We start from the raw sequence: 11,328 nt of genomic DNA, 5'->3' as shown, positions 1-11,328 counted from the left end.
GCCCATTGTGAGGATGGAGTAGGATCAGGTATGCTTTGTGAGTTCAAATCTGGCCTCAGACGCTTTCTAGCTGAGTGAGCCTGAGTAAGTCATCTCCCCCTGCTTGCCTCAGTTTCCTGAGCTGTCAAATGAGCTGCACAAGGAAATGGCCAATCATTTCGGTATCTTTGCTAAGAGACTCAACGGGGTTGAGTCAAACGGGGTTTGGGAGGAATCAGAAATAACAGTAACAACAATGCAAAGTCATTTGCAAATTCTGAAGCTCTTGTTCATATCAGTTATTATTATAATATATTTGAGGATGTCAATGGTTAATAATATTGGTCAGGACAATCTTATATAGAGTTTGTTCCTCTACGTCTCTATCGACTGGACTAAATCAGTCTCTAGTCTGTTATTGGGCAGAGTGGAGCAGACTAGGAAAGGAGAGTCAGGAATCAAAGAAATTTAATTTCAAAATGGGAGAAATAGCTGGGCAGGAAGGAGGCAAACTAGACACCTGTCAGGGCCTTGATTGATGTACTTGTCAAACAATGTAGCGAATCAGCAGGAGTTTGAGGCAAAATGTCCTGTGACAAAAAGTCCATTCATGGCAGGGCTTCATATCTGGGCCTGGTGGAGCTTGCCTGAGCTCAGGAGCCATCAGGTCAAAGGTTGAACGCAAAGGATTACTGTTACGTCAAGCCCGGGGCACGGCTTGTGCTTGCTGGGCCTTAGCTCTGGAAAATGGGGTGTCTCCTGACAGGATAGTGATACCTCTTACTTATAGTTATTGTAAGAAATGTGGTAGTCGTCTCCAAGAATGGACAAATTAAGAGAAAATGGCTTAGCCTGAAATAAGAGATTTACTGGAAAGACTCATGACCCGATATAAAGTGAAGCGAGCAGAACCAGGAGAATGCTGTAGCAGCGATATTACACAGTGAAAAATTGTGAATGACTTAGCTACTCTTGGCAAGAAAATTATCTAAGACAATTCCAAAGGATTCGTGATAAAGTCTTCTATTTGCCTCCAGAGAAAGAACTGATATTGTCTTTTAAAAAGGGACAGTTTGGGGTAGCTAGATGGTACAGTGGATAGAGCACTTGCCCTGGAGTCAGGAGGATTCAAATCCAGCTTCAGAAACTTAGTATTTCCAAGCTGTGTGACCCTGGGCAATTCACTTAATCTCAGCTGCCTCCAACAAAAAAATAAAAAGAATTTTAGATTAGATTTGAGAAATATCTTTTTATCAACAAGTATTGTTCTGCACCGGAGGAAGCAACTGATAGAAGGACTGGAATTTTCTTCCCTGATGATTCATAAGAATATAATCAGAATTTAGACACTGAGCTTAATAAATATAAAGAAAATCAACCTTGGAAAACCTTTTTCAGGGGTGTGTTGCAGTTGGCTTGAAGATTGTTAAATTTACCTCTAGGAAATTAGCAAATGCTACGAATTGGGATTGATTTATTGTTTTCTTGATTATGGAGCAAATGTTAATGATATAGATTAAATGTAAAAGCATGTTGCATGTACATCTTTTTTTTTTTTTTCAGACAGCCATACCATCTGAATTCTTATTGATGCCATAACTAGCCAGAATTTTAGAGAACTCATTGTGACTCCCACTTCTCACCTCTTGGCAGAGAGGTGGTGGACTACAGGTATGGAATGGGGTATACCTCATTAGGTACACCATTGTGAATATCTGTATTATTTCAATCGTACTTCTTTGTGGGAAGGAAAGTTAAGGAGGAGTGTGGGAAATCATTGAGAAGTGACAACAATGTAAAAAAAATTTTAATTAGTGAAAATGGACATAATCAGCCTTTTTTATTATATGTTTGAAGTATAGTCAGTTAGCAAGTATTTAGTAACAGCTTATCACATTTTAGGCACTGAGAAACTGCTATAGATACAAAAAAGAGCAATAAACAATTCTTTTTAAAATTGTTATCATTTTTATTATATTTGCACTGCCCAGCCTCATATATTCCAAAAACAAGCAATATTTAAGGCCTTTACATTCTATTTTCCCCTATTATTTAATTTAGCATTTTATTTCCCCCAGTTACACGTGAAAACAATTTTTGACATTCGTTTTTAAAACTTGGAGTTCCAGATTCTCTGGAAAGCCCCCATGAAGGGGATTGAGGTGAATGCGCTGTTCAAGGTCCTCCCTTGATGGACTCATGGCAGAAGGAGGGGATGGTGGCAAAGTCCTGTCTCAGGAAGGGATGGTCTGGGCTGGATGGGGGGTCCCCATGGAGCTGGGAGATGACTCCAAAGGCCTTTCCCAAATACTTCTGATTGCCGGGCAAGCGGCTTTCTTTATTGGGAAGGGACTTTCTGGTTCCACAGTCCAGGAGCTCAGATCAAATCTCATCTCCGTTGCTTAGTCTCCTGAGGTCTTGTGTAAACAATTACACGTGTCTGGGCCTCCGTTGGCTCCTTCTAAAATGGAGCAGTTGGATCAGGGGGCTCTGGAGCCCTTGCAGCAGATCCTTGCTGGGAGCCCCCGGAGCATCCATCATACCTGAGATGATCGCGCCCCCTTGTGGCAGAATCACTGGCTGCAGCGCGGTCCCCAGGGGCAGGTCCAGGCAGGTCCTCAAGCTCCTTGGTGTCCTTAGCAGACATTGTGGGAGCTGTCCTGGTGCTTTCCTAAGCAAGAGCCCCTCTCACGTGATCTCTGAACTTGGCCGCAGAAAATAGGAGCTAGCTGGGGCCTTGAACCTGCTACTTATTTGGAGTGTGGTCTCCAAAAGTCAGTTTCCATCTTCCTGTTCCTTGTCTGTAAATCTGCTAGTGATCCCTGCTCTTCAGACATCACGGTTTGTGGTGAGATGATAATAAACCTATAAATAACTATTTATATATATAATATACATAATATTGTATTATATAGTGTCACATATAAATATACATAATATTATATTATATATAATATGCATAATATTATATATTTTCATATATAATATATAATATATATGATATATAATATAATTTATATATTATATAATAGATGATATATATCATATTATTATATATAATATATATTACATAAAACTTTTAAACTTAATATAATCAAAATTGTCTATTTTGTGATCAATAATGATCTTTAGTTCTTTGGTCCCAAATTCCTTCCTCCTCCACAGGTCTGAGAGGTAAACTATGCTATGTTCTTCTAATTTATTTATAATCTCATTATAATAATATAATATATAATGTTATATATTATATATATAAAAGAAGTAATAAATTAAGATGAAGTGCTTTGATTGCCTGGAAAGTGCCTAATGGGGCGGCTGGGTTGTCTAGTGCCTGGCCTGGAGGCAGCAAAACCTTAATTCAAATTAGATCTCAGATATTTCCTAGCTGTATGAGCCTGGACTAGTTTGGCTTGCCTCAGTTTCCTCATGAACCAAAGAAGGTAATGGCTTCTCTGCTAAGAAAAACCCAAATGGGATCACAAAGAATAAGTCTTCAGAGCTGGAGGGTTTCGTAGGGATCCACCTTCTTTCCCATTTTACAAATGAAGACGTTATCTATTACGTGTGTCTGTTTTAGACACATGATTGTGGACTGAATAATAACTCAGGCTTTGTAATTCATAATAATATAAATAATGAATAAACAATAACTGACGATTTATAGTAATAATTAAAATATGAATAAAATGTTGCCATTTCTATAGAAATATTTTCAGTTTGCAGAATTTTCTTACAATGATTCTGGGAGACTGTTATCCAGTTGAGCCTTAGGAAGGGCAGGAGATGAGATGATATTTGTTTCTTTTTTTTCCAAGGATCTCTTTTATTTTTATTTTTATTTTATTAAAGCTTTTTCATTTTCAAAAGCTATGCATGGATAATTTTTCAACATTAACCCTTGCAAAACCTCTCTCTGGGGCTGGCTCTTCATCGGCCATCCCACGCTGTCTTTCCACAATAATAGATATCCCAATAAACTTTGCATGGAAAACGCCATCTGCGTCCAGAGAGAGAACTATGGAGCACGAATGTACATCAACGCACACAAGATAATAATCTTAATAATAACAAAAGTCAACGTGGCGGAGGCTTAGTCACTCACGATTCCTTATACAAACATTCAGTCCTTATATAAACATTCGTTCCGTCTTCATTCTTAGTGACGGCAATATTTACTGAGAGAACACTCTGGTGTGGGGAATCTTGGATTCAGATTCTGCCTCTGTTAATGACCAGTTGTGCAACTACTGACAAGCACTAAATGGTCTCTGAGTATAGCTTTCCTCAACTATAAAATGGGGTTAATAATGCCTACCACAACTACTTTATTCCCCAGTTGATAAGTAATTAAAGAAGATGACGGGCAGTTTTCAGACAGATCAAAGCTATAGATAGTCATTAAAATGCTCTCCATGACTATTGATTAGAGAAATGCAAATTAAAACAATTTTCAGGTACCTTGTACCTATCAGATAGCTAATAAGACAAAAAAGGAAAATGAACCTGGGACCTTTGATGCAAATTCCATCCTGTTTAGGTCAGTTTCCCGAGCCTGTCTAGTTAGCATTGTTAGTGGAGTTGTGAACTGATCCGACCATTCTGGAGGGCAATTTGGAGCTCTCCCAAAGGGCTATAAAACTTCATTTCCTTTGCTGCAGCAAGACCATTGCTAGGTCTGTATCCCAAATAGATTATAAAAAAGGGAAAAAACCCACATGTGCAAAAATATTTATAGCAGCTCTTTTTGTGATGGCAAAAAATTGGAAATTGAAGGGATGCTCATCAATTGGGGAATGGCTGAATAAGCTGCATTATATAAGCAAGACATGGGGCAATTCTTCTCTTTATGTCTGATCGACTCTCTCCCTGGCAAATGTTCCCAGTTTTCTCCTCCTTCCTCAAGCTCTATCCATCCTCCTCCTCCACAGATGTCTTCAGCTCCTACTTGCTGAGGAAGCTAAGGTTATCTCCCTGATTTTCCTCTTCTCCCTCTCTTCTCTCTCTCTTCCCCCATCATACTCTCAGCTCCAAACTCTGAGGAAGCCTTTGGCCCCATCCCCTCCAGGATCAGTCATCTTCAGGCTTAGGACCTCCAGGCCTCCCTGCTCCCTGTGACCTTTCAACTCCCATCTTCCTTCCCTTCACTTCTGCCATGGTTAGAGCATTCCCTCCAACTTGGGGCACAGAGTCATGAGTATCATAGTCACATTACCAAAGACAGAATTACTAGGAACAGAAACATTTAAATTGGTTCATCAGCCACCGTAGTGGAGTGACTTCTCATGGTACATGGAAGGGTTTTGCCAAAATCTTTGTCCTTCTCCCTCTTGGCTTTGCATTATATATTTTTGAGCGTGCATCCCATCCCTGTATTAAATGAGAAGTTCCTTGAGAGTAAAGATTATACCATGTTTTTATCACACATCTCATTTCTTTGGGATTTTCCAGGTGTGGAAGCTTCTTTCTCTGCCGTTGTAGCTCAGTGGAGCTCCCCAATAGGCAGGGCCAGGATTGATGATATCCATTTTACAAAGGAGCAAACCAAAGGCTGTGGTAAGCCTGGCACTGGCACTAGGTTTCAGAATGCCAAGCTCAGAGTTTACAATAACAAGTCTCCCGTCCTCCTCAGAGAACATCAAACAGAAGAAAAAATATTTAAAAAATCAAAACAAACATCCCAGAAACTAGACTTTGGAACAAGAGAGAGAAGATAAATATTATTAATCAATTCATTAAGCTCAGCAAACACATTTTCTAATGCTAATATATCCAAAATTGAAGAGGGGAGCCATTAGTTAAATTAAGAAACTGTTAACTGGGACAGGCGGTGTCAATAGAAATCTGACTAGAGGATTAGAGAACACAGCTCTGGAAGGGACCTTAGAGTTATTGGATCTCAGTCCTATTTTCCAGAGGAAAAATCGAACACCTAAGCTGGGGGTGCCCCTTTTCCTTTCCAAGATGGCAGCAGAAATTGGGTGGGACTGCTTGGTTATTTGAAAATTCTGAGGTTCAGCAAGGACAGGAGACTTGGCCAACATTTAGGGTTACAATTAGTGAGAGCCAGTCAGGCCCTATTGACTTGCCACTTAAAGTTCTTTTAAAAAGTTTTATTTCTACTTTTTCTATTTTTGATCTCATAGTCATTGTCTGATTTATTGCTCTTTGTGGATGGAGAACAAATGCTAAACTGAGAAAAGCTTTAGAAGGAAGTTTATGAGGTGCTCCATCACAGGGGAGATCCCAAACGGGCCCTAGTCCCACAATCTCTCCAAGTTTTACATGATATCGAGCTCAAACAAAAGGAAGAAGAGGATGGGCTAGCAGGAAGAGGTTTCCAAAGAACAGCATAGATTGTTTGGGATGTACAATGGGAGAAAGCTGCTCATGTTCCTGGCCACGAGCTTCCCTCCCTTGGAAGACTGGGGGTCAGTATAACCTGATGTCCTGAGGTAAGTATTAAGCAAATCTGGTCTGGCAGCCACACAGGACTAAGTTCAAACAATGCAATAGTTTCCCTACACCCTGAGGTTTAACCTCCCTGTTACAGAGGAAAACTGCTTTTAAATAAAACTCAGTGACCAGATTTTCTTATCTGGCAACGTATACAACATTCTGCTCCTGGAGGTCCCCGCCTTTTCTTTATCAAGAAAAACTAAGTGTGGGGCAGCTAGGTGGAGCAACAGATAGAGCCCCAGCCCTGAAGTCGGGAGGACCTGAGTTCAAATTTGACCTCAGACACTTAATACTTCCTTGCTGTGTGACCCTGGGCAAGTCACTTAACTCCAATTGCCTCAGCAAAACAAATAAAAAGCTATTTTATACAAATTATATGAATATATATAATAAAAACTAAGTGTGTTTCATCTTTTAGTTTTAATTTTGGTCCAAGAAACTAATCTGAGTTTCATGGCTTTCTAGTGTCATTTTCATTTGAATTATTGTCTTGTATACGTTTTTTCCTTACAAAGCGATGATTCTCTATTGTTCTGGTACACACAATGCTGGTATTCATTTAGTTCAGCTCTTCTGGAAGTATTGGACGAACACTTTGCTTTCAATTTTTTGTTACCATAAAAATCCTGCTGTTAATATATGGGGTCTTTCTTTTCATCTTGTATGAACAGGCTAGTCATCTTTTAAATAAGTTCAATTGTTTTTCCATAGTGGTTGGACCAAGTCATAGCTCCACCAATCAGGGGCTCAAGGAACAGAGTGCTGGCCCTGGAGTGAGAAGGACGGGAGTTCAAATTCTGCCTCGGACACTTATGAGCTGTGTGACCTTGGCCAAGTCATTTAATCTTCGGACAGCTGCCTTAGTTTCCCCACCTGTGAAATGGGAATAATAACAGCACCTATTTCCCAGAGTTGTTGTGATACGCACATATAGAGTGCTATTGGAAACCTTCAAGTGCTATATAAATGCCATTATTATTGTTTTTATTATTGTTGGTATGTCTATCATCCCATAATTCATCTAGGCGGTCTATTTCTGTCTTTGATCATCGTTGCAAAATTGATGAATGGAAAGCAGGCAGAATCTCAGAAGTTGTTTTAATTTTTGGTTTTCTTATTATTAGTCATTTCAATTCAGTTCAACAAACATTTATTAAGTGCCTACTGTATTCCGAGATACTGCTAAGCACCGATGATACAAAGGCAAAAATGAAAATAGCTTCTGGTCTCAAGGGGCTTAGCACAATCTGACACAGATAAAGCAAATCTACAGTATACCCAGAGGACCTACAGAGTGACTTCAGGGTGTGTGGGAAGGAAGCACTAATAACCGGAGGGAAGGGCCAGACCAGCCATCCCTCATTTTCTGTACTTAGTCACTCTCTCCCTCTCCTCCCCCTGCCTTTCCAACTTCCTTTTAGCTGTGGTCTGGAAAGTAGCCCCATGAGAACGGGGACTGCCTGTCTTTTCGCATATATTTGTACAGCCTCTATTTTGCACAATGTTCCACCACATAATAAGTGCTTAATAAATGCTGGTTAATGTGACTTGTCGACTTAGCTTGACTCAGACACTGACAATGTGCTCTAATAAATCAATCCCTTTATAATTTGTCAGTGCCGGATGTTCTAGCTGGGGAGAGATGGAAAGTAGCTTAAGTTCTAACTGGTTGGGAGAGATAACAATCACTCTTACTTAATGGAAATCAGCAGCTACAGAAATCTTTCCAAACCGACCGTCTCCAAGGAGAATGAGAAAATGTATTTTTGGGGGGGGGCAAGGAGATGAAATTCAGCAATCGTGTTTAGAGAACTTTCCACTGAAAAGGGAACTAGGTCCCATGGGCAACAGCTGTTTGGCAACCTAGATTCATTTGACCAACACAGCTGTCCAGCCTGGTATATCGCCCATAAACTGATAACATATGTCATGGAACTGACAATATATGTAAAGCCCTTTTGCAAACTTAAAATGAGATATAAATGCTAATAATAAAGTGTTATTATTATCTTGGATAGGTTGATAAGTTAATGTGATGTCATAATGATTAATAATTTGACTATTATTATAGTCAATATATTATATATATTAATATATGTAACTAATTATATATTATATTAATATAGTTACTAATCATAAAGGCAACCAGGCAGTATAGCGGATAGAGTGCTGAGCCTGGCATTAGGAAGACCTGAGTTCACATGTGGCCTTAGATGCTGATTAACTGTATGACCCTGGGGAAATCATTTAACCCTGTTTGCCTCAGTTTCCCCACCTGTAAAATAAGCTTGAGAAGGAAATGGCAAACTTCTCCAGTTTCTTTGCCAAGAAAAACCCAAAACGGGATCACAAAGAATGGATGTGACCGAAATGACTCAACCACAACAATAATAATGATTAACTTTCTTCTGTTGGTCAGCTCATCCTTTTAGTTATTATACAATAGAATGGGCAGTTGGAATTCTTCCACGTTTTCTTCCAATAAAGCCATAACTCATCCAGACAATGTTCTTGCTATTATTTATTCCATCCAATCAGTCTCAGCAAGAACAGCAACTGCAGCCTCATGTCAAGTTTATGTGCACACTGCAACTGGATAATTATAAAAATCAGAAAGTTAATTTATTCCCTTTTCCAGATCAAAGAGCTGACATCGTTCCAGTACTTGCCACTCCAACCCCGAGGGTTTGAGCTCCCACTCAGCCCCACATCCATCCTTCCCAGAGTCCTTGGGTCAGGGCTAGACTCCATGAATGAAGGCAGAGGCGTGGGAGATATACTGCTAGGACAGGTTGCCCTGTACTCCCAACCTGAGAACTTCCAGACATAACTCCGTGACTGGAGGTCAGAAGGAACACTTGATTCTTGGAATTATCTGGGCAACCCATTGTTGAGGTCGTGATGTTTGGCCCACAGCTGGGTCTGCAAGAAATTGTGGACCTTAGAACATAGCTGTGTCCCACTGGACTCTTCCAGTCTCATATAAAATCTCATTATTGAAGAGAATCAGTCAGTAAGTGTTGATTAAGTGCCTACTTTGTGCCAAGTAGCGTGCTAAACATTAGGAATACAAAGAAAGGCAAAAACGATCTCTGCTCAGTAGGAGCTTCACAGTATCTTGTGAAGAAATTCCCAGGAGCTCTCCCAAATCCACCTGGAGCTGACTCAATAGGCTCTTGTCTTAGGATAGTGGCTTTTCTAATAATACTAACTATGTACTATATCCTAATCCTCTCTCTTTATATATTCTGTATATATTATAGAATACTATATATATTCTATACATATACACTATATACTAATATACTAAGTGGAGGTCTCTTTCTAAGTCTTTATATACATATTATCATAGCGATATCAGAGAAAATCTTGCTTGCCTCTCCCAGGTAGTAAGTATACTCTGGTCCTTATTAAGTCCACTCAGGTTGTGTCAAATTAGATACCTGTGATCTTAGAGCAATAAGCATGCTGGGAAACCATAGATTATTAAAAAGAACATTTTAAAATCCCTAGCATAGCATTTGCAAGTATCTCCTTTCTTCCCGATTTTAGATTCTGTAATAAAATGGCATTATGGTTTTTTCATAAATCAGCAGAATCAGGAACGCGGGTTAAGCAAATCTACTACCCCGTAAAGCACCATCATTGTAAAGAGAGTAGGGTCATCACTGGCAGCAGTCTGTACAATAAATCATTACGGATGTTCTGTAACCAGCTTAACAAACAATTTCTGAAAGATCATGTGTCTGGCTACCGTGGTAGGAAGCAGCAGGTAAAGAGATATAACAATAAATGTCTCTAGCTGTTCCAACATTTAGTTACCAAATGGGTTGTTATCAAGGCACCTCACATTTCCAATTAGACCTTTCACAATTCTTCCCAGAAGTCTCTTTCTCATCAGGGATTAACCTACAATCTTTTGCCCTGGACACGTAGCCACCACAAGACACAACCTCATTGCCCTGGAGCTGGATATCCTGTTTTCTGGACAGGGCAGAAATTATTGGCACAGTCACTAAGTCCTTTTAACGCTAAATCTTTCGGTTCCAAAGTTCTTTTACAGTTCAACATCCATGAATTCCTGGCTTCCGGCATTTACAGAGTAAGAGATCTGATCGTGAAAGTTTTTTAATTGTTTAATTTGAAACTGCCTTGAAGTTACTAAGTGGAGGTCTCTTTGTAAGTCTTTATATACATATTATCATAGCGATATCAGAGAAAATCTTGCTTGCCTCTCCCAGGTAGTAAGTATACTCTGGTCCTTATTAAGTCCACTCAGGTTGTGTCAAATTAGATACCTGTGATCTTAGAGCAATAAGCATGCTGGGAAACCATAGATTATTAAAAAGAACATTTTAAAATCCCTAGCATAGGGATTTTCTTATGTTAGCAGTGGGGTAAACGCCAATTTATCCTAAAAACATATATCCTTTTAAACCAGAACACATTTATCATTATAGCATTTGGTCCTTTGAATAAAATTGACTTATATGATAATCAAAAAACCTTTCTACCGTGTAGGGAGATCTCTGTCGTAATGGCTAACATTTTAACCTTTCTAAAACACTTTGAAGTTTGTAAGATGCCATATGGATTTAATCTTCCTACCAACACTGGAAAATAGATATTATTATCCACTTGTCACCAACAGAATAACAGCCTGAGAGAGGTTAGTTTTCTTGGGCCACTGTCATCTTGCTGGCAATCGTCTTGAATTGGATTTGAACTCAGGTCTTGCTGATCTCAAATTTAGCATCCCATCCACCTTTTTAGCTTAGAGTATTTTCCCAGGCAAAGCCAATGAACATCAATAACACAAATTTCCCCCTTCATTAAAGTGTATTATATCAATCAGTCAGCAAGTAAACAAGCATTTATAAAGCACCAACCAAG

This window comes from Antechinus flavipes, chromosome 6, assembly GCF_016432865.1.
Source record: "Antechinus flavipes isolate AdamAnt ecotype Samford, QLD, Australia chromosome 6, AdamAnt_v2, whole genome shotgun sequence".
Taxonomy (NCBI): Eukaryota; Metazoa; Chordata; class Mammalia; order Dasyuromorphia; family Dasyuridae; genus Antechinus; species Antechinus flavipes.
This window is presented reverse-complemented; position numbering follows the sequence as displayed.